The following is a 23,714-nucleotide window of genomic DNA, read 5'->3' as shown; positions in this document are numbered from 1 at the left end:
AGGGTAGCTACCGGGCACGGATCTCGCCAGCCATCAGTGAAAAAGCTGCAAGACCACCACAAGGGAACAGGCATCCTTGCCCAGGAGGCGTGGACCCACCTGGGAAAAGGAGAAAAAAAAACAACTGCAAATGCATCAAGCAGAGCAGGAAAGCCAGAAGAGGAGGCTGGAGTTTAAGAAGCCAGAAACAAATAAAGCAAACAGAGCAGTCGAGGGTGACACAACATCAGGTAAGGGAAGGCAAAGTAAGAGGAAAGGCACGGGCAAGGGGACAAGGAAAGCAAAGCCAGGTAAGGAAGAAGCAAAAGGAAAGGAGAAACTCAAAGCAAAGAGAAAAAAACAGAGTCTTGAAAGAAAAAGAATGCTCTCAGCAAGGAAGAAGAGAATGCAAAGAAAGGAACAGGAAAGACAAAGACGCAACAAACATGAAACAAAGACTGTGGAAAGCAAAGCAAAAGGGGCACTACAGAAAAGCAAAGGGCGGGAATACCAAACAAACAGGGAAAACAGAGCAAAGCCAAGCAAGGTCTACAAATACAAATGTAAAGCAAATCACCTGAATACAATATCCTGGCAAAGCAGAGAGTCCGAATAAAAGAAACAGACAAAAACGCTCCCCAATGATGAGCACGGGAAAGAAAGCACATTCAAAAGCTATGCAAGGCAAAGATAGAACGGAAAAACCAAAGAGCAAAGCAAAACCAGGAAGAAGAAATGAAAGATGAAATGCTAAAAAGCCAAGGAAAAAAACTCTGAGAAACATAAAGGAATACTGCATAGTGACGGATAAAAGAGCTCCAAGAATGGAAAAGGAATAAAACGAATCCATATATCTGAAATAAAACAGAAAGCTTAAAAAGAATCCATGGCAACAAAGATGGAGCAGCAAACCTAAACATGAAAAATAAAAAGGGCAAAAGGCAACGGCAAAAGGCAAAACCAAAAGTCAAGTGGCATAGGACAAAAGGCAATTGGAATGTCGAAGGCAAAAGGGAAAGGCAAAACAAAAAGGGAAAAGGGAAAAACAAAACGGAAAAGCATGGAACAAAGGCAAAATCAAAATGGAAAGGCAACAAGCAAAGGCAAAATGCAAAGGCAAACGGCAAAGGCAAAGAGGCAATAGCAAAAGTCAAAACATAAGGGCAGAGGTAAAAGGCAAAAGCTAAAGAGAAAGTCAAAAGGCAAAGGCAAAAGTCAAGCAGAAATGGGAAAGGGAAAAACAAAAAGCAAAGGCCAAAGGCAAATGAGAAAGGCAAATGGCATAGGAAAAAAGCAAAGGCAAATGCTAAAAGCAAAATGCAAAGGCAATGGGCAAAAGCAAACGTCAATTGAAAAAACAAACAAACAAAGAAAACAACCATAAGAACAAAGTCAAAATAAGTGGCATAGGACGAAAGGCAAAGGCAATATGAAAATGCAAAGGGCAAAATGAAAAGGCTAATGCCAAAGGTAAACGAAAAAGGCAAATGGCATAGGACAGAAGGCAAAGACAAACGTCAAAAGGGAAATGGAAAGGCAACGGGCAAAAGCAAATGGCAGTGCAAAAAGTCAAAACATAAGGGCAACAACAAATGGAAAAAGGCAAAAGGTAAGTGGCACAGGGCAAAAGTCAAACGGAATGTCAAAGGCAAAAGGCAAAATGGAAAAGAAAAAGCAAAATGGTCAGGAAACAAGCAGAGTCAAATAGCAAAGGCAAAATGCAAATGTCAAAAGGGAAAAGAGGCATAGGACAAAGGGAAAATGCAAAAGGGAAAAGCAAAAAGCAAAGGAAAAGTGAAATGGCAAAGGAGAAAAGGCAAAGCCAAAAGCCAAAAGGAAAACTGAAAATGAAAAGGCAACAGGCAAACACAAATGGAAATGGCAAAAGAAAAAACATAAGGGCAAAGGAAAAGGAAAAAGGGCAAACACAAAAAGCAAAAGGCAAAAGGCAGAGGCAAAATTAAGTGGCATAGGACAAAAGGCAAATGCAAACGCCAAAAGGAAAACGGAAAATGCAAAGGCAACGGGCAAAAGCAAATGGAAAAGGCAAAAATAAAACAAAAGGGAAACGGCAAACAGCAAAAGGCAAAAGGGAAAAGGCAAGTGGCACAGAAAAAAAAGGCAAAGGCAAAAGGGAAAAAGGCAAAATGGAAAAGCTAATGCCAAATGTAAACTATAAAAGAAAATGGTAGAAGACAAAAAGGAAAGGCAAACACCAAAAGGAAACCTGAAAATGCAAAGCCAACGGGTAAAAGCAAATAGCTATGGCAAAAGACAAAGCATAATGGGAAAGGCAAAAGGTAAAAGCAGAAGGCAAAGACAAAAGGCAAAGACAAAAGGTAAGTGGCATATGACAAAAGGCAAAGGCAAAATAGAAAGGCAAAAGGCAAAATTAAAAAGCAAAGGAAGAGGCAAATGGCATAGGACAAAAGGCAGTGACAAATGCCAAAAGGAAAACTGAAAATGGAAAGTCAATGGACAAAAGCAAATGGCTATGGCAAAATACGAAGCATAAGGGCAAAGGCAAATGGCAAAAGGCAAAACGGAAAAGGTAAGCGGCATAGGACAAAAGGCAAAGGCAAAAGGGAAATGCAAAAAATAAAACGAAAAAGATAATGCCAAAGGTAAATGAAAAAGGCAAAGGCAAACGAAAAAAGCAAAATGCAAAGGCAACGGGCAAAAGCAAATGGCCATGGAAAAAGAAGCAGCGACATAAGAACCAAGGCAAAAGGGAAAAGGTAAGTGGCATAGGACAAAAGGCAAAGGCAGAAGGGAAATGCAAAAGGTAAGTTGAAAAAGCTAATGCCAAAGGTAAACGAAAAAGGCAAATGGCACAGGACAAAAGGCAAAGGGAAACATCAACTGCAAAATGCAAAGACAGAGGACAAAAGCAAATGGCAGCGTGAAAAGCCAAAACATAAGGAAAAAGACAAATGGGAAAAAATAAGATGAACGGTTATCAAAGAATCTGAAAACAAATAAAGTCAACTGTTCATTCTAACTCTGAAGGAACCGTAAACCAAGGCAGAAAAAATAAAAGAATAAGGAAAAGTATCAGAGAAAACCAACATCAAGCCATGCATCAGAAACAACAACGAAAAATGAGTGGAAAAGAATACACTTACATGGCGAGTCAGAGATGAGCACTGAGTCAGGAGGAGGCCAAAAGCTCAGGATCCGTGCCCGGGAGGAGGAAAGGGTAGCTACAGGGCATGCTGCTACCTCCACCAGCCATGCCACATCAGGGTGGCCAGCCCAGAGGAATCTGCGGATGACAGTTAGAATCAAACACCTCTCTGGAGGAAGGCAAAGCACCTGCAGCCATGCCGAGGAGGAGGTCAGGGTAGCTACCGGGCACGGATCTCGCCAGCCATCAGTGAAAAAGCTGCAAGACCACCACAAGGGAACAGGCATCCTTGCCCAGGAGGCGTGGACCCACCTGGGAAAAGGAGAAAAAAAAACAACTGCAAATGCATCAAGCAGAGCAGGAAAGCCAGAAGAGGAGGCTGGAGTTTAAGAAGCCGGAAACAAATAAAGCAAACAGAGCAGTCGAGGGCGACACAACATCAGGTAAGGGAAAACAAAGTAAGAGGAAAGGCCTGGGTAAGGGGACAAGGAAAGCAAAGCCAGGTAAGGAAGAAGCAAAAGGAAAGGAGAAACTCAAAGCAAAGAGAAAAAAACAGAGTCTTGAAAGAAAAAGAATGCTCTCAGCAAGGAAGAAGAGAATGCAAAGAAAGGAACAGGAAAGACAAAGACGCAACAAACATGAAACAAAGACTGTGGAAAGCAAAGCAAAAGGGGCACTACAGAAAAGCAAAGGGCGGGAATACCAAACAAACAGGGAAAACAGAGCAAAGCCAAGCAAGGTCTACAAATACAAATGTAAAGCAAATCACCTGAATACAATATCCTGGCAAAGCAGAGAGTCCGAATAAAAGAAACAGACAAAAACGCTCCCCAATGATGAGCACGGGAAAGAAAGCACATTCAAAAGCTATGCAAGGCAAAGATAGAACGGAAAAACCAAAGAGCAAAGCAAAACCAGGAAGAAGAAATGAAAGATGAAATGCTAAAAAGCCAAGGAAAAAAACTCTGAGAAACATAAAGGAATACTGCATAGTGACGGATAAAAGAGCTCCAAGAATGGAAAAGGAATAAAACGAATCCATATATCTGAAATAAAACAGAAAGCTTAAAAAGAATCCATGGCAACAAAGATGGAGCAGCAAACCTAGACATGAAAAATAAAAAGGGCAAAAGGCAACGGCAAAAGGCAAAACCAAAAGTCAAGTGGCATAGGACAAAAGGCAATTGGAATGTCGAAGGCAAAAGGGAAAGGCAAAACAAAAAGGGAAAAGGGAAAAACAAAACGGAAAAGCATGGAACAAAGGCAAAATCAAAATGGAAAGGCAACAAGCAAAGGCAAAATGCAAAGGCAAACGGCAAAGGCAAAGAGGCAATAGCAAAAGTCAAAACATAAGGGCAGAGGTAAAAGGCAAGGGCTAAAGAGAAAGTCAAAAGGCAAAGGCAAAAGTCAAGCAGAAATGGGAAAGGGAAAAACAAAAAGCAAAGGCCAAAGGCAAATGAGAAAGGCAAATGGCATAGGAAAAAAGCAAAGGCAAACGCTAAAAGCAAAATGCAAAGGCAATGGGCAAAAGCAAATGGCAATGGAAAAAACAAACAAACAAAGAAAACAACCATAAGAACAAAGTCAAAATAAGTGGCATAGGACGAAAGGCAAAGGCAATATGAAAATGCAAAGGGCAAAATGAAAAGGCTAATGCCAAAGGTAAACGAAAAAGGCAAATGGCATAGGACAGAAGGCAAAGATAAACGTCAAAAGGGAAATGTAAAGGCAACGGGCAAAAGCAAATGGCAGTGCAAAAAGTCAAAACATAAGGGCAACGACAAATGGCAAAAGGTAAGTGGCACAGGGCAAAAGTCAAACGGAATGTCAAAGGCAAAAGGCAAAATGGAAAAGAAAAAGCAAAATGGTCAGGAAACAAGCAGAGTCAAATGGCAAAGGCAAAATGCAAAAGTCAAAAGGCATAGGACAAAGGGAAAATGCAAAAGGGAAAAGCAAAAAGCAAAGGAAAAGTGAAATGGCAAAGGAGAAAAGGCAAAGCCAAAAGCCAAAAGGAAAACTGAAAATGAAAAGGCAACAGGCAAACACAAATGGAAATGGCAAAAGAAAAAACATAAGGGCAAAGGAAAAGGAAAAAGGGCAAACACAAAAAGCAAAAGGCAAAAGGCAGAGGCAAAATTAAGTGGCATAGGACAAAAGGCAAATGCAAACGCCAAAAGGAAAACGGAAAATGCAAAGGCAACGGGCAAAAGCAAATGGAAAAGGCAAAAATAAAACAAAAGGGAAACGGCAAACAGCAAAAGGCAAAAGGGAAAAGGCAAGTGGCACAGAAAAAAAAGGCAAAGGCAAAAGGGAAAAAGGCAAAATGGAAAAGCTAATGCCAAATGTAAACTATAAAAGAAAATGGTAGAAGACAAAAAGGAAAGGCAAACACCAAAAGGAAACCTGAAAATGCAAAGCCAACGGGTAAAAGCAAATAGCTATGGCAAAAGACAAAGCATAATGGGAAAGGCAAAAGGTAAAAGCAGAAGGCAAAGACAAAAGGCAAAGACAAAAGGTAAGTGGCATATGACAAAAGGCAAAGGCAAAATAGAAAGGCAAAAGGCAAAATTAAAAAAACAAAGGAATAGGCAAATGGCATAGGACAAAAGGCAGTGACAAATGCCAAAAGGAAAACTGAAAATGGAAAGTCAATGGACAAAAGCAAATGGCTATGGCAAAATACGAAGCATAAGGGCAAAGGCAAATGGCAAAAGGCAAAACGGAAAAGGTAAGTGGCATAGGACAAAAGGCAAAGGCAAAAGGGAAATGCAAAAAACAAAACGATAAAGATAATGCCAAAGGTAAATGAAAAAGGCAAAGGCAAACGAAAAAAGCAAAATGCAAAGGCAATGGGCAAAAGCAAATGGCCATGGAAAAAGAAGCAGCAACATAAGAACCAAGGCAAAAGGGAAAAGGTAAGTGGCATAGGACAAAAGGCAAAGGCAGAAGGGAAATGCAAAAGGTAAGTTGAAAAAGCTAATGCCAAAGGTAAACGAAAAAGGCAAATGGCACAGGACAAAAGGCAAAGGGAAACATCAACTGCAAAATGCAAAGACAGAGGACAAAAGCAAATGGCAGCGTGAAAAGCCAAAACATAAGGAAAAAGACAAATGGGAAAAAATAAGATGAACGGTTATCAAAGAATCTGAAAAAAAATAAAGTCAACTGTTCATTCTAACTCTGAAGGAACCGTAAACCAAGGCAGAAAAAATAAAAGAATAAGGAAAAGTATCAGAGAAAACCAACATCAAGCCATGCATCAGAAACAACAATGTAAAATGAGTGGAAAAGAATACACTTACATGGCGAGTCAGAGATGAGCACTGAGTCAGGAGGAGGCCAAAAGCTCAGGATCCGTGCCCGGGAGGAGGAAAGGGTAGCTACAGGGCATGCTGCTACCTCCACCAGCCATGCCACATCAGGGTGGCCAGCCCAGAGGAATCTGCGGATGACAGTTAGAATCAAACACCTCTCTGGAGGAAGGCAAAGCACCTGCAGCCATGCCAAGGAGGAGGTCAGGGTAGCTACCGGGCACGGATCTCGCCAGCCATCAGTGAAAAAGCTGCAAGACCACCACAAGGGAACAGGCATCCTTGCCCAGGAGGCGTGGACCCACCTGGGAAAAGGAGAAAAAAAAACAACTGCAAATGCATCAAGCAGAGCAGGAAAGCCAGAAGAGGAGGCTGGAGTTTAAGAAGCCAGAAACAAATAAAGCAAACAGAGCAGTCGAGGGCGACACAACATCAGGTAAGGGAAAACAAAGTAAGAGGAAAGGCCTGGGTAAGGGGACAAGGAAAGCAAAGCCAGGTAAGGAAGAAGCAAAAGGAAAGGAGAAACTCAAAGCAAAGAGAAAAAAACAGAGTCTTGAAAGAAAAAGAATGCTCTCAGCAAGGAAGAAGAGAATGCAAAGAAAGGAACAGGAAAGACAAAGACGCAACAAACATGAAACAAAGACTGTGGAAAGCAAAGCAAAAGGGGCACTACAGAAAAGCAAAGGGCGGGAATACCAAACAAACAGGGAAAACAGAGCAAAGCAAAGCAAGGTCTACAAATACAAATGTAAAGCAAATCACCTGAATACAATATCACAGCAAAGGAAAGAGTCTGAATAAGATAAAAACGTTCCCCAATGATGAGCTCTGGAAAGAAAGAAAGAACACTCAGAAAGAAAGAACTGCTGGACTCTTTCCAAGAGTTTCCTGTATTTTTTGCTCTGGGGAGCCCACCCCTGGACACAGTACTCCAGATGAGGCCTTACCAGGGCAGAGTAGAGGGGGAGGATCACCTCCCTTGTCCTGCTGGCCATGCTCTTTCTAATGACCATGGAATGTGTGTTCCCGGTGGCGCAGTGGTATATAGTGCTGCTTGCAACACTGGAGGCCCGGGGTTCGAATCCCCACTGTGGCGCAAGTGGTAGAAATGCTGCTCTGCTACACAGAAAGGCTCGAATCCCGGGAGTTGGACTCGATGATCTCTAATGTCCCTTCCAACTCGCACGATACTGTGATACTGTGAATGCCATTGGCCTTTTTGGCCATGAGGCATGGCCAACCTGTCATCCACCAGGACACCCAGGTCCCTCTCTGCAGAGCTCCTCTCCAGCAGGTCATCCCCCAACCTGTACTAGCACATTTAGCCTCCTACAGCAATTCACTGGTTTGGGGGACTCAGTTTGAGAACACATCTTTAGGCAAACACTCACATCAAGTTCCACATGTCTGAATGTGCAGCTCCTCCTCATGCAGTGATCCTCCTTCCACAGATGCAGATGGTTTCATTCCCCACAGCACATTCACAGTGGCAGAAGGGACAGACGCCTCCCTGTAACCAGAAGCAAACAACAAAGAAAAATAAAGGAGCACAGCCCCACGTCCAAGACTCTGTAAACTCCAGGTATTCCAGTGACAGGAAGTCATCTGCAACATCAGCCTTCACCCTGACATCAGGGTCCCTTGTTGGCCTATGACAGCGGCGTTGGTACAGGATTCACTGGGTTACCAAAAGTTACCCCTGTTACCAAAGGCACGATATCTGTGAGTAGGTAACACAGTATCTCGCTGCCACAGAACTTGCAAGGAGTGACACAGTTTGATCTCAGCAGTCATCACACAGAAGTTACTTTGGCAGCCTTTGGAGGAGAACGGAGGAATCTCTTGCTATGCAGGGAGCGAGGACCTGGTGTATTTCTAGCATCAAGTTACATGTGGTCAAATCAGGGGATGACATAACTGTTCCCAGCCTGCATCTTCATCCTTCCTTAACACCAGCATTCCCTCCTGATCAGCTTCAGATACATCAGGGCTTGGACACGCGTTACTGAGGAGTGCAGCAACATTGGGATCTGGCCCCAGTGATCTTCTGGACACCAGCTTTTCATTACACATGAAGTGTTCTTTCCTGCAAGATATTAATAAGGAGAGAGAACAATACTCAGTCGATGGCAAAAAGAGAAGTCTGTGTCCCGACACTACAATTGTTAGAGAAAGCACTCACCGTGACTCCCTTTGTACAGAAAAGCTGGAACAAGGCTTCTTGGCTATTTGATCTGGCTGTTCAAAGCTATTAAAACAAAACCACACAAAACAGCTAAACGTGCTTCTCTTTGCATCAGTTTTAAAGGTTTTCTGATTTAAAGTGTGTTGAAGCAGACTGTATTCAGAGGAAAGAAGTAACAACTTCTACTCTGCATTTCAATTTTGCCCTTAATCCAGTGGCTGGATTTTCACTGAGAAAGGAGGCATTTCTGATGGAGATTACAATGAAGGCACAGTCCTTCATAGGACCTGGAGGATGAAAGAGAGGTTCAGAGACCCATTCTGGAATTCGGGCACTAATTACTGGGAAACTCAAGCACAGTCTTGTTCTTCCTAACACTTTGTTCTCATTTCATTAATATGTTAGTCTCACCTGTAGGCTTTGTTTTGTTGTTTTTTTCCTCCTGTACAGTGAAGAGGTGTCACTTACTGAAATGGCACTGATTACTTTTTGGAGGACAGTGTTCTTGTTTCTCCCTAACGACAAGGGTATTTTTGCTAATTGCTCATCAGAATTCCCACAGGAGCAGTGAATTAAGTGTGCCCTCTGAACACAGGCAGCCACTGCCATCAGAAACTGACACTTAAAATCACTGGCTTAATTGTTGCTTAGTTCAGAACTGTACCACCTTTGAGAAAACAGTGATTGAACACTACATGAAAAGTGCTCTGCACTTCATTGTAGGTTGTAAAGCAGCACCTCCTGCCCCACAAGTGTTCTTTCCCTTCCTTACAGTTGTCTCCACCTAAGCAGAATCCAAAACACGTGCCCTTGATGCCATCCAACTTCCCCCGAGTGCTTTTGCAGATCTACAGGAAAAGAAAAAAGAAAAAAAGAATAAGAAAGAGGATTTTCTTCTTGCCCCACTGATAAACACAGAAGTCAAACATGGGTAGCTCTGTCTTCAATGCCTCCAAGGATGGGATGCCCACAACCTCCCCAGCCTGTCCCGGTCCCTCTGGATGGCTTCCCTTCCCTCCAGTGTATCGACTGCACTGCTCAGTTTGTATCATCTGCAAACCTGCTGAGGGTGCACTCGATGCCATCATCTATGTCACTGATGTTGAAGAGCATCCGTCCCAAGACCAAACCCTGAGGGACACCACTTGTGATCAGCCTCCACCCTGACACAGAACCATCGATCACAACCCTTTGGCTGTGTCCAGCCAGCCAATTCCTAATCCACTGAACAGTCACAAAATCCACACCTCCCCAATCTAGAGAGAAGGATGTGGTGAGGGACCATGTCAAAGGCTCTGCAGAAGTCCAGGTAGATGACATCCATTGACCTTCCCCTGCCAACCCAAGCCATCACTCCATCATAGAAGGCCACCGAAACGCTCATACAAGATCTGCCCTTGGTCAAACTATGCTGGCTGTCTTGGGTCTCTGTCTTGTATGTGCCTTAACATCAATTCTAGGTGGATCTGCTCCATGATCTTCCCAGGCACAAAGCCGAGGCTCACCAGCCTGTAGTAGTCCGGGTACTCCTTCCTACCTTGCTTAAAAATTCCCCGGATCATGCTGTGATTCATCCATATGCAGACATTCTGGAAGACAAGCAACTGAGCCTGGCCAAAAGTGGAATGACTGCCTGCTGAGGGCTTCTTGTGCAAAAAGTATTGTAAACATTTCTCATTTTTCCAAGTATCAATTCAGCTTCCTGCTTCTTTTTCTAAAGCTTGTCAAAAGAGATAGGCAAGGCAGGCAAGGCAGTGATGTAGCCCTCTATGTTAAGAAAGAATGTCAATGTATGGAAATCAATGATGGCAATGATAGGGTTGAGAGCTTATGGGTCAAAATAAAAGCAAAGGCCAGTAAAACTGACATTATCACAGGAGCATGCTACAGGCCACCCAACCGCATGAAGATGTGGACAAGACACTTTATAGATGGTTGGATGAGGTCTCAGGGTCTCTCCCCCTTGTTCTTGTGGGGGATTTCCATGTCCCACACATCTGCTGGATTCCTAATGCAGCAGATAGGGAACAGCCCGGGAGGTCCCTAGAGTGCGTGGGAGATCATTTCCTGACACAGATGGCGAAGGAGCCAACAAGGGGAAGCAAAATCCTGCTGTTTGTTAACAGAAAAGGTCTTGTGACAGATGGAAAGGTTGGAGGCCGACTGGCGTATAGTGATCGTGAGATGCCAGATTTCTCAGTCCTTGATGAACCACAGAGGGGAGCCAGCAGAACTGCTACCTTGGACTCCCAGAGGGCAAACTTTAAGCTTTCTAGGACCATGGGTGAGAGAGTCCCTTGGGAAGTAGCTCTGGAGGGCGTGGGAACCCAGGAAGGCTGGCAATACTTTAAGCAAGTAATTTTCAAGGTGCAGGAGCTGACCATCCCCAAGACACAGAAGACAACAGGCAAGGAGGCTGGACTGGCTGAACAGAAACCTCTGACTGGAACTCAAGAGCAAAAGGAAAGTTAGGGATATGATTTAGCAGAGGTTTTTAGAGATAGGGTACTGGTTAGGCTGCGGTTGGACTTGATGATCTTCAAGGTCTTTTCCAACCTGGGTAATTCTATGATTCTATGAAAGTTTATGGTCTCTGCAAGAGTGGGCAAGCTACTTACAATGATAACAGGTACGTAGGAAAGCAGTGCAGGGAGAAAATTAGGAAAGCCAAAGCCCAACTAGAACTGAATTTGGTCACTAAGGTAAACAACAACAATACATATTTATATTAATATACCAACAGCAAGAGGAGGGTTAGGGAGAATCTCCATTCCTCATTGGACACCAAGAGCAACTTGGTGACTAAGGATCAGGATAAGGCTGAGGTACTTAATGCCTTCTTTGCCTCAGTCTTTAATAGCAAGATTTGTTACTCCCTGGGAATACAGTCCCCTGTGCTGGTAGGTAGGGATGGGGAACCCAGCAGGCCCTGCGTAATTCACAAGGCAAAGGTTGCGGACCTGCTCTGAAAGCTGGATGCTCACAAGTCCACGGGCCAGAAGGATTGCATCCCAGAGTGCCAAGGGACTTGGTGGATGTGGTTGCCAAGCCACTCTCCAACATCCTTCAGCAGTCCTGGCTAACTGGAAACATCCTGGTGGACTGGAGACTGGCAAATATGAAGCCCATCTTCAAACACAGTCAGTAAGATTATCGTGGCAGCTACAGACCTATCAGTCTCACCTCAGCAACAGGAAAGGTTATGGAATGGATCATCTCAGGAGCCATCGTGGACCAATTAAAGATCAACCAGGGGATCAGGGCCAGTCAGCATGGGTTTATGAATGGTAATTCCATTCTATGACAAGGTGACCCACTTAGTAGATGAGGATAAAGCTGTTAATGTGGTGAAGCCTCTGATGCTGTACCCCACAACATGGAGAAGCTGGCTGCCCACAGTTCAGATGGGCATACGCTGCACTGGGTGAAACACTGTCTGGAAGGCTGGGCAAAGACTTGCAGTCAACGGAGTTAAATCCAGTTGGCAGCCGGTCACAAGCAGTGTCCCCCAGCGCTCGGTATTGGGGCTGCTTCCATTCAACATCTTTATTAATGATCTTGATGAGGAGATGGAGAACACCCTCAGTAAGTAAGTAAGACAACACCAAGCTGGGAAGGAGGGTCGAGCTGACAGATGGGAGAGAGGTGCTACAGAGGGACCTGGATAGACTGGATCGATGGGCCAGGGCAACCTGGATGAGTTTCAGTAGGGCCAAGTGTCAGGTCATTTTGATCACAACAACTCCAAGCAACCCTACAGGCTTGGGGAGCAGAGGCTGGAAAGCTGCCTGATGGAAAGGGACCTTGGTGTACTGATGGATAGTCAGCTGAATATGAGCCAGCAGCGTGCCCAGGTGGCCAAGAAGGCCAATGGCATCCTAGTTTGGGTCAGGAATGGAGTGGTGAGCAGGACTAGGGAAGTCATCCTGCCCCTGCACTTGGCCCTGGTGAGGCCTCACCTCCAGTACTGTGTTCAGTTTTGGGCACCCCAAGTCAGAAAGGAGGTGCTGGAGCAGGTTTAAAGAAGGGCAGCAAGGCTGGTGAAAGGCTTGGAGAATACGCTCTACAGGGAATGACTGAAGGAACTGGGGCTGTTCAGTTTGGGAAAAAGGAGGCTGAGGGGAGACCTTATTGCTCTCTCCAGATACCTGAAAGGTGCTTACAGTGAGAGCGGGGCTGGTCTCTTCTCACTGGTGACAGGACAGGGAGAAATGGCCTCAAGCTGCACCAGGAGAAGTTTAGGCTGGATATCAGGAAAAACTTCTTGACAGAAGGGTGTGTTAAGCACTGGAATAGGCTCCCCAGGGAGGTGGTTGAGTCGCCATCCCTGAACATGTTTAAGAACCATTTGGATGTGGTGCTCAGGGACATGATTTGGCAGCAGGTTGTCAGGTTTAGGGTAAGTTTGGTTAGGTTATGGTTGGACTTAGCCACCTTTAAGGTCTTTTCCAACCTGAGCAATTCTATGACTCTATGATCCCATTGAAATTGACCTTCTGCAGTTTCTAAAATCACTCTGCCTACAGCAAAATGTTACTCTCTGCATCCTCCTGCCTTCCAAGACTAAGTACAGAAGCCTATCTGCCAACCAGTAGTCTTTGCTGGGCTGGCTGCTGAAATTACAAACCAACAATGAAGAGGCAACACTACAGATAGAAGTACATCAGCTGAATTAGTTACGCTTTAGAATACCAGATGCTACTAAGATCTAAACTACCTGAGGCCCCACAGGCAGCCTTTCTCAAGCTACACTATCATCTACTGCAGCTAGGAATTACGCTCTGTGTTCCTAAGCCTACTTCTTCAGCTGATTGGAAAGACTGGCTGTATCAGCAGCACAATATCCAGAGCTCGGGGTTCTGGTTACGTGCAGCAAAACTCGATCTTAACAGAGACATCTTGAACTATTCTGGAAGCCACCCATTGGTTCCTGTCAATAGGAAAGATCAAATGAAATCCAACAAGCCTGCACTCTCAGCCTGTGCTCTCAAATCACATGACAGGATCCGCTAGAGTGGGATGCAAGAATGACACGAGTCCTCCAGCAGTGAGAACATTCATTCTAAAAATAACCACATTTCTATGAGGCTGTAACAGCAAGTGCAATGTGCCCCCCACACCACTGCTCAAGCAAGTAACCAGCTGCTCACAAAGGGTGAGGGGCGATGACAATCAGCAGTGTGGTAGATACCCTATCCTAAGCAAGATCGTTCTCCTAAGACATTCAAATTCGTGCAGCACAACCCTACCTTAATTTCTGTATTCATCTCTGTATTGATCTCACGTGGATCAATAAGGGAACCACAAGGATCATCAAGTCCAACCCAATGATCCAGGAAGGACAACACAAATTCAAACGTCCTTTAAGCTGCAGCAGCTCAGGGCCAGGTTCACAGCCCTGGGGAGCCTGTTCCATGACCACTGGTATCAGACGCAGCAAGCACAGGGAGCACGCAGGTAGGCACAACAAAGCAGCAAGCAAAGCCCAATCTCTCAGAGGGGGCCTGCTTACAGGAAGCCCAGACATTGCCCTCCCAAAAAAACTCCACCGTTTTGACAGCCAAAACAGAAACTACCTTTGCACTTCTCGTCACTCTTCCCTGCGCTCCCAAATAACTGGTTTTGTGACATCCTCTACCACACTGCAGCTGCTCAGAATAATCAAAATTAGATCATTCATGACATAAGAAACTCACTTTTGCCTGGTGGTAACGACAGTCCATTCCCATTGTGTCCCTCCATGTTATGAACACTGCAATTGGCCTTCTGACAGCCTGGATGAATCCACCAACAGCAAGGAAGCACCCTGCGCTTACTCTGAAGAGAGAAAGAAAGCAAGGTTCATGGAAACAGGCACACAAGGCTTGCAACCAGACACGGTTCTCCAGATCATGCCACAGATAGGACTATCACAGTGCCAGAACATGATTTACCACTAAAGGAAACATCTGGGAGCACATTCTCAACTTCAGCACAAGCTGTAATGGCTCAGCATATTTAGCTTTCTTATTGTTCAGCTGGAGAACACGATACTCCCAAGCATCAGTCAGCAAGCACTTGGATGAGCCTGCCCTCTGGTTTTCAAGATGACAGACATCATTATTGCCACCTCTGACACCTTACCAGGAGATGCTTCCATTTATCAGCCTGGTCTTGATTCCTTCCATCAGCAGCTGCTCCTAAACTGACCTTGATTCATACACTGATACCATCGACTTCTAGCACGAGCTGACCTGCATGAGCTGACCTGCAAGATAGAGAAGAGAAAGCAGGATGACAACAAGCACTGACATAACATGTTCTAATATTCTTGAACAACCACAAAAGAGACAAAACAGCAGACAAGTACATTTGCAGCAACGCCCCAGTTCATAAAGAAATGCAAATCCAGCCTGGCCTCAGCGGCCCTTATATATTTCTTACACATCTGATTAAGCTGACTGCAGTTTGAACCAGGAGAATTCACAATCTCTTGCAAATGTCACCGTAAAGTAGAACATAACACAGTAAAAGGAAAAAGAAAAGATATATAAAAAATAGCAATACAAAGACCAATAAAGAAAAAAAAGCAAGGCAAAGACCAGGAAATCAAAGTTTAAAAACAAACAAACAAACAAACAAACAACAACAACAACAACAACAAAACAAAACAGACAAAACAAATAGAAAAAAAAAAAACACATAGCATCTGTAACAGCAGAAAAATGGCACAATGGGAATATATTACAAAGTCAAGGAAAGAATGGCTCACCCACCTCTGAGGACGGAAGCGCACAGAACAAACTCCACAGAGGAGAAATCATCAGAAAAAAATCCCACCCAGGGGCAGTCAGCCCTCAAACATGAGCTGTAGGAGAGGTGCAGCCAGGCTGCAGCCCTGCCAGTCACTCAGCTGCACTCAGCAGTGCTTAGCAGAAGGACTCGGGGAAGGATGGGTAGGAACTGTCAGGAGGACAGCTGGCATTGCGTGGCCACAAACAGGCTGTTGGAGCAAGGAATGTTCCTAGGAAATTAAAGCAGAGTAAAGCAGCCGTATCTGCTCCTGCCTTTCACTGCAGTTACCGTTTGAGGTTCTGGTTCAAGGCTGAACTTTGCAGTCTGAGTGCTGCCACAAGGCCCTGGCTGTGCCGGGCCCCCTTCCGGCCCGGGCCCCAAAGCAGCCCCGACTGTGCCGGGTTCCCCTCTCACCTGGGCCCTGCAGTGGCCTCAGCTGTGCCGGGTCCCTCTCCGGTCTGGGCCCTGAGGTGACCCCAGCCGTGCCTGGTCCTCCTCCATGCTGGGCCCCAAGGCCCTGCCTCTGCCTGCTCCCCCTCTGCTCTGGGCCCTGAGCTGGCTCTAACTGTGCAGGACCCCTCTGGCACAGGCCCTGCCTCAAGCCCCGCCCCCTGTGGACAGCAGTGCTATTGCCTGTTGTTTTTTCTCTCTTCCCTCTGCTTTCCCTCTTCACAAATGCATTCGGATCCCCCAGGATGAAGTGCGCTGGTACTGCTGCATTCTTCCTGAGCAAACTGTCTGGACAGCTCAGCTTTTTCTGCAGAGCAGCGTGCCTTTGGAAGTGCTTGGAGGATGGAAACTAACAGCAGGAGAACACTGAGCTCTTCTGGGTCTTTCTGGGAATGGCCAAGAGACGAGAGTGTGCTCAGCCTTGTCTGGTTGCTTGTATGCAGAAATCCCATAATGCCACAGTCAGAGAGGCGAGCACCAGCCTTGGGGCATACAGATGTGCATTCCTATTCATTCCTACTAGCTTCCCTTGGACTCCATTGACCACTATGAGGCCACATTGATCTTGACTGGTTTTTAATGGGCTGCACAAGAGTCACCTTCACTTCCCTGCTGTTTGACTTCAGATCACCCCATGGGGTGACCCTGGCGTTGGTTTCCTACAATTTGGATCTAGGAGGCGTCCATTCCCTTCCCTTATGATGAAAGCGCAGAAGCCATGCGAGCACTTGCTGAGGTCACAGTGGTTGCCATGGTGGGAGCATCTGTCCCACAGCTGGTGAGCAGAGCTGGTGCTCACGCGGAGACTGAGCTCTGTGCCTTCCTTGGAACAGATCACCCTGGCAGAGCCTGTCAGAAGCACTGCTGTGCTGTGCTGGTGAGCTGGGCGCAGCTTAGGCTGAGCGGGCCCAACAGGTGAGCTGGGTTTGGTGCTGGCTGGCTGCTGGGAGGTGTCCCAACCGAAATGCTGGGCTGGGGAGGAGTTCCCAGCTCCAGCAGTGCCCCTCCGCATGGCTGTTCCCAGGGGAAAGAGGTTCTTGTGGAGATTCCAACCCGTGTTTGGGTGAGGATGATGAAACGCCATTCAAAAGGAAGGAGAGGGCAAACAGAGCTCAACTTGTGCCTCAGTGCCGCACGGATGGCTGGGTGCAGAGCTACTGAGGAGATGGAGAAGAGCACTTGCTGACACGAGCCACGGCAGTCAGACACAAGCTGCAGCTGGCGTTGGGACGTTCTTGCAGCCAGCTGATTCCCAGACCTTTCCCTCCACAGCAGACTCAATTGCATGGCAGAAGAAAGCTGGGAATGTACTTCTCCCTCCTGACTTTTCACTTGTGGATGATTTCTGCAGGGTTCCTGTCCAAAGGGAGATCTGGGGGATCGAGGCAATCTTAGGAAGAGTGAAGCTCTTTCCAAGAGCAGGGAAAGCTCCTGTGGAGAGAGCCCTCAGAACTTGGGCTTCCTCTGAGACTTGGGCGGTCATGTCTCAGCAAGGAGACAAGCACGGATCCAACGCCTGCTCTGTGAGCGGAAAGGTACGGCCGGGTTCCTTTGGCTTGACTTTTCTTCCTTGTTCTCATTTGTAAGGGGAAGGAGTGGAGCAGGGGGAGCCCTGCTGGTCCTTTGTGACCTCAGGAAGCGCTTGGATTCTGCACTCACTGCCAGCAGCCCGGGCTAATGGCACGGGCAAGGCTCGGGCTGTATTTTCCCTTAGTGCTCAATGATGTCTCAGCACTCTGATATCCCATCTCTGGCACCATCTGGAAGCTCTCTGCCAAACTCAGCTGCCCGTTGCCACCAGCGTTTCTTCCTTTCTCTCTTCAGAGGCGGCGCAACACTGCTGTCCGTGTTTGGGAACTGCAGCCAGCAGGCTGCCAGAGATCCAGCTGCGCCTTGCAGCGCACAGAGGGACGCAATGGGGATGGACCGTCCTTACTGCCACGCAAAAGTGAGTTTCCCTTCTGGCCGTAAAACGGGGTCTTTCTTTATTGGGGGCTGGACATGGCTAACAGGACAGTGCTGCTACTGACATCTGTGAAATCAACACACTATCTCTTGTTTTAGGGATGGAGCCTGCGCGTCCATGGAGTGGTGCTAGGCAAGGGGGAAAACAGAAAGCCCGTGCAGGTAAGAAGCTCTTGTGAGCTGTGGTGTGTGTACCTGCCTGTAAATAGGGCTGCATGAAGGGGTGCGTGTGTGATGGAAGAGTGAAGAAAGTCCACTGCAGATCTGTGCTGCCTGCAGAAATGGCACCATGCTGTAGCATTAATGACATCGATGAGGGAATGGAGTGCACCCTCAGCAAGTTTGCTGACAACACCAAGCTGAGTGGTGCAGTTGATAACGGTGGAGGGAACAGATGCCATTCAGAGGGACCTTGACAGGCTGGAAAGCTGGGCTCGGGTGAACCTAATGAGGTTCAACACGGCAAAGTGCAAGATTTTGCACTTGGGCCGGAAGAACCCCAGGCACTTGTACAGGCTGGGAGGAGTTGTCCTTGAGAGCAGCTCGGCAGAGAAAGACCTGGGGGTCCTGATAGATGAGAAACTTAACATGAGCCAGCAGTGCGCTCTGGCAGCCCGGAAGGCAAATGGGATCCTGGGCTCCATCAGGAGAGGGGTGGTCAGCAGGGATAGGGAGGTGATTGTCCCTCTCTACTCTGCTCTTGTGAGGCCTAATCTGGAGTACTGTGTCCAGGTATGGAGCCCTCAGTACAAAAAAGATATGGAGATTTTGGAAAGGGTCCAGAGGAGGGCCACGAAGATGATCAGGGGGCTGGAGCACCTCCCCTATGAGGACAGGCTGAGGGAGTTGGGTTTGTTCAGCCTGGAGAAGAGAAGGTTGCAGGGTGACCTCATTGCAGCCTTTCAATACCTGAAGGGAACTTACTCCCAGGAGGGGAGCAAACTCTTCGAAAGGGCTGATAATAGCAGGACTAGGGGAAATGGTTTTAAGTTAAAAGAGGGAAGATTTAGGTTGGATGTTAGGGGGAAGTTCTTTACTAGGAGAGTGGTTAGGTCCTGGAACAGGCTGCCCAGGGAGGCTGTGGATGCCCCGTCCTTGGAGGTGTTCAAGACCAGGTTGGACAGGGCTCTGGGCAACCTGATCTAGTAAAGGCGTATGTTTGGTGGCCCTGCTAGGCAGGGGGGTTGGAACTACATGATCCTTGAGGTCCCTTCCAACCCGGGTCATTCTGTGATCTGTGTGAGTGCTGAGTGGTTCATGCACAAGGCTAAGGTGCCTCCTCTGTGCTACAGGATTTCTTTTGTGGACCTGGAATGCAGGATGGCATCACTTATGACTGAATTCTGACAGCATTTACCCACACTTGCTCTTCATTTGCCTATTTCTGCTCAATGTGAAGGAGGCATCTGCCCCCATAACCCACAGTGCCACCAACCCCTGCAGTGTCCCTGCATAATAGATTGAGTGTCTTGTGCCAGAAGGGCTGAGGGTCATGAAAACTGTCAGAACCCGTGCAAGGAGAAGCACACTGAGATTGCAAAGAGTAACAGGTACAGAGAGTGGGGCCGGACAGGGCACTGCATCAGTAACAGTGCCACCAAAAAGGGATGGAGAGTCTTAGTAACTGGGGGCTTCTTGCTGGGGGCACTGAGGCTCCCATTTGCTGCCTGACTGAGTGGGCAGAGTCTTCTTGATCAAGGCTTTGGGTATTTTGATCTTGGGCAGGCTAACCCTAGGAATGGGCAGGACCTTAGGAATGGTCACAGGGAATGAATGGGGCCATAGAGAATGAGGCCATAGGGAATGAATGGGGCCATAGGGAATGAATGGGGCCATAGGGAATGGGGTCATAGAGAAACTGGGTCTGTGGGCTCCTGATGGACTTTGCCAGAGCAAGTGGGGCTCATGTGTGCTGGGGAGCAAGCTCTTTGGATTGATTACCAGGGCTTTAAACTAGGTCCAAAGGGGGAAGGGAGGGGAGGTGGATGTGACAGAGGGCTGAGGGAGCCCTCTCTCACTGCTGGAGACTGCAGGGAAAAACCTCTGAGTTGTCCCATAGGTTTGTGCGAGGACTCCTCAGAGAGGGTCCTGTTGCCAGTACCCCATCCAAAATCTTCTTGCATCCCTCCAGGGGTGACTGCACCTGCTGCTGCCCTAAAGTGCCTGCAGACCAGTGTGTGTAGCATGGGAAATAAACAGGATGAGCTGGAGATGTGTGTGCAGTCACAGGGCCGTGATCTCACTGCAGTCATGGAGATGTGGTGGGACAGCTGACATGAGTGGAATGCTGTTGTGGAGAGCTGTTTAGGAAAGGCAGGTTGGGGAAGTGAGGTGCAGGAGTGGCCCCTTCATGTGAGAGAGAAACTTTAATGAACTGAGCTCCATCTTGGAGAGGGTGAAGAATGTGTGGAGTGCTTGCTGGGTGAGAATTAAGTGGTAGGTTGGTATGGCTGACACTGTTGTGGGGGTGAGTCACCAGATCAGGAGGATGAAATCAATGAGGCCTTCTGCATGAAGCTGGAAGTAGCTCTACAGTCCCATGTACTGGTTCTCATGGGGGACTTGAATCATCCAGATATCTATGGGATAAGCAACGTGGCCAGGCACACACGGTCCAGACAGTTCCTGGAATGTGCTGAAGATAATTTTGTCATGTGGGTGGTGGAGAAGCCAACAAGAGTTGGGGTGATTTAGGACCTTGTTTATTCCAACAAGGATGGACTTGTTGGGGATGAGAAGTTTGTCGTCAGCAGGCGTGAGATGCTGGAGTTCAAGACCTTAGGTGGAAGAAGTGAGGCAAAAAGTAGGATTGCTGCCCTGGACTTTCAGAGAGCCAACTTCGACTTCGACCTTTGGACCTACTTGGAGGTATCTGATGGGCTGGACTGCTTGAAGGTATGGGGAGGCCATGAGAGCTAGGCAACCTTTAAACAGCACTTCTTCCAAGCTCAGGATCGATGTATCCCTAAGAGCAGGAAATGGGGAAGAATGCAGGGAGACCTGCATGAATGAGCAAGGAGCTCATGGGTAAGATCAAAGGGAAAAGGAAGGCTTAGGAAAAATGGAAAAAGGGCCTGTACTCTTGGGAGGTGAATAGGAGTGTTGTCAGAGCTTGCAGAGAAGCAATGATGAAGACTAAAGCTCATCTAGAGCTGAAGCTGGTGAATGAGAATAAGGATAATAAGATGATCTTCCTATTCCTTTTAATTCCTCTTTCCTTTTCCTCTTTTTCTTTGAAAGCAGATAAGTAACTCAAACCTTATGTGATATTCTAATTAAACTTTCAGCTTAGCCAGATACAATTGTGAGACAACACATACAGGAGAACCATTTTGTAGAAACCTCCTAAATAAGCTGATCTTTTATTTCACTTGTGTATGAGGGTCGTTTCACTTTAATCTGACCGAGGGGGCTGTGAATCTGATCATCTCTGCCTCTCTTCATGCACAGGACGTGACATAGTTGAATGAACTACAGAAGGAACATGGCTGGAAAAGGACCTTAGGAATGATTCTTTCAGCACAAGCTGACAGGTCAGCCCTCAACTCCAATGGTAGATGTTGCCATGGCAACAGTGATGGTGATAGGACTGTTGCCATGGTAACACTGATGGTGACAGGGACTTTGCCATGGCAACACTGATGCTGCCCTGATGTTGCCATGGCAACAGTGATGGTGATAGGGATGTTGCCATGGTGACAGGGATGGCGTTGCCATGGTGACACAGTGATGGTGCCAGGGATGCTGTTGCCGTGGTGACAGGTCTGTTGCCATGATGACAGCACCGGCAAGGCTGGAGGGCCTCGACAGAAAACCAAGCTCTTTGTCTTCTTGGCTGCAGCAGTTGTGTCTGCTGCTGAGGCTCTGGAGGGCACACGTTGTCCCTGTGACACTGGGGCCTCTTTGCCTCCATGCAGCCCTGTAGGGAGGCCAGTAGGTGTAGTACCATTCTCCCTCACAGAACACTCCACACCTACTGACTGTGGGAGAGTCTTGGGCCATCTGTGAGGGACTGCACCACCTTTCCCAGAGGCTGCAGCTATGGCTCAGCCCTTCTGTTTCATCAGACTAAACAAGGCTTTCCTTAACTTACAGCACTTGCTCTGGGCCTTTGCCTGCCTGTAATCATGGTCTCCAGTTATCTGCTCTAACACAGCTATGGGGAGGCTTTGTTGGTAATGGCCCCACAGGGACCAATAAAAGCTCCAGCACTCTCCAACAGTTCTGGACAGCATTTTGACTGCACCTTCATCATTTGGTTACAGCAGCCTGCTCTCAGTCCCTGAAGTTCACGCACACCACATATGCTGTGGGGCTCATTAACAGTGCAGAAAGTCCTAACAAGCCATTTCCCTCGTGTCTTCAAGACTTGAACTGCTCATTAGGGAGGTCTCAGTGTTGCAGACAAAGGTTTCAAGGATTGCTGTCCAAAAAAGGAGATGTCATATTTAAGGGTACTTTTTATTACAGCAGATACCGAGATGTCACTGAGTGCTGCACAACCTGTGTGACACAGATGGCAGCTCTGTCACAGAGAGGGAGGTACAGTGATAGGGAAAATGGTAAAGTTCTCAGCCAATATGCTACTCATTTATGGGAAAATGGTAAAGTTCTCAGCCAATATGCTACTCATTTATCCCCTGTACAGCCCCGAACCATGACCCATGTAGGGGTGTTAGACTTTGTGAAATCATAAACAGTAGAGTAAGACAAAAATAGAGCTGACATTGTCATTTAGTAGTTAATAAGTTGATGATCATGAGATAGATGGAATGGACTGGTCTAGCTTGGATAGCTCAGATGAAAGAAGACCATGAGACAGATGGAATGGACTGGTCAAGACCGGATAGCTTAGATGAAAGAAGAATAACACGTGAAGCATGAAAACCGGTGCAAACCAGATCCTAAGATGGGAAACAGCATTGAGAAGAAGAACTGATGATCTATTAATAATTAGTCTTGAGAATGGATAACATAAGTGATGTAATGTTTTTCTGATCATATAAATATAGGACCTTCGTATAGCTTGGATGTCATTCACTAGGAGTGACCCGAGCTCTGTATGTCTGCTGTACTGAACTTGTTAATAAAATCAACACTAGAGTACCCACGAGTTTGAGTCTCTCCCTGGTGTCCCTGTCCGCAACATACAGCCAGCATGGGGATAGCATTGTGAGGATCCAAGAGTAGAGAGCTGGTAACTGGAGAGTGACTGCAACAGGCAAAGATGGGAATTAATGCCAATGGAGGAGAAAGAAGCCTATGCAAGAGGAGGGACGCAGGGGGCCATTTGCTTGTGGCCAGTTGTGTGGTCGGTGCTGGTCCGGCTGGGTGTGTGGGAGGCATGGGAGGGAGCTGACTCCCCTCCAGGATACAGGACTACAACCTCAGGATAAGATGCCTCAACGGATTCAGCGGAATCCCATCCCTATGGAAGTGTAAAGGGCTGCCCTACAGAGCCAGGATCCCTGCATCCCAGGGCTGTGTGCTGGGGCAGGGACTCAGCCACCAGCCGGGCTCAGCACTCAGCCTGCCCAGGGAGCTGCCCAGGTAGCTGCCCAGGTAGCTGTAGGGAGATGTGTGGGGGAAGGAGTCCCAAGCAGCACAGGGGCTTTTTGCTCCTCAGGGTGATGCATGGGGCTGGGGGTTCAAAGCTGCACTGCACGCTCGGGGCCTTGCATAGGCAACTATTCTAGAAGGAGGACCAAACAGGGGAGTTTCTGCCCCATGCTCAACTGGGTGGTCCTGGCTGCCAGCTTGAGTCTGCCCACTGGCAGATACCTACGTTCTGATTTTGGTCAAGCCCTCCTAATCCTGGTGTCCAATTTCCTCTGCTGTCTCTAGGCTGTGTGCTGAAGTTGCACATGGTTATGGATGGTCATTCTCTAACAGATTGTTGTTGGTGTTGTTTTGTGCAGAGAAA

At 47.0% G+C, this 23,714-nt stretch overlaps 1 long non-coding RNA gene across 1 annotated transcript; it reads right to left on the bottom strand.

Annotated features, from left to right (window-relative positions):
• Nucleotides 1–14,309: 14,309 nt before the first annotated feature.
• On the bottom strand, nt 14,310–15,948 carry LOC140261273 (uncharacterized). The gene is made up of 3 exons (XR_011905687.1): nt 15,791–15,948; nt 14,726–14,849; nt 14,310–14,419 (listed from the first exon to the last, which is right to left on the bottom strand). It is a non-coding gene; the product is annotated as an uncharacterized lncRNA (long non-coding RNA).
• Between the last annotated feature and the right edge of the window lie 7,766 nt (nt 15,949–23,714).

Source organism: Excalfactoria chinensis, chromosome 20, assembly GCF_039878825.1.
Source record: "Excalfactoria chinensis isolate bCotChi1 chromosome 20, bCotChi1.hap2, whole genome shotgun sequence".
Lineage (NCBI taxonomy): Eukaryota > Metazoa > Chordata > Aves > Galliformes > Phasianidae > Excalfactoria > Excalfactoria chinensis.
Note: the sequence above shows the minus strand (reverse complement) of the source record. Positions and strands in the feature narration are given on the sequence as shown.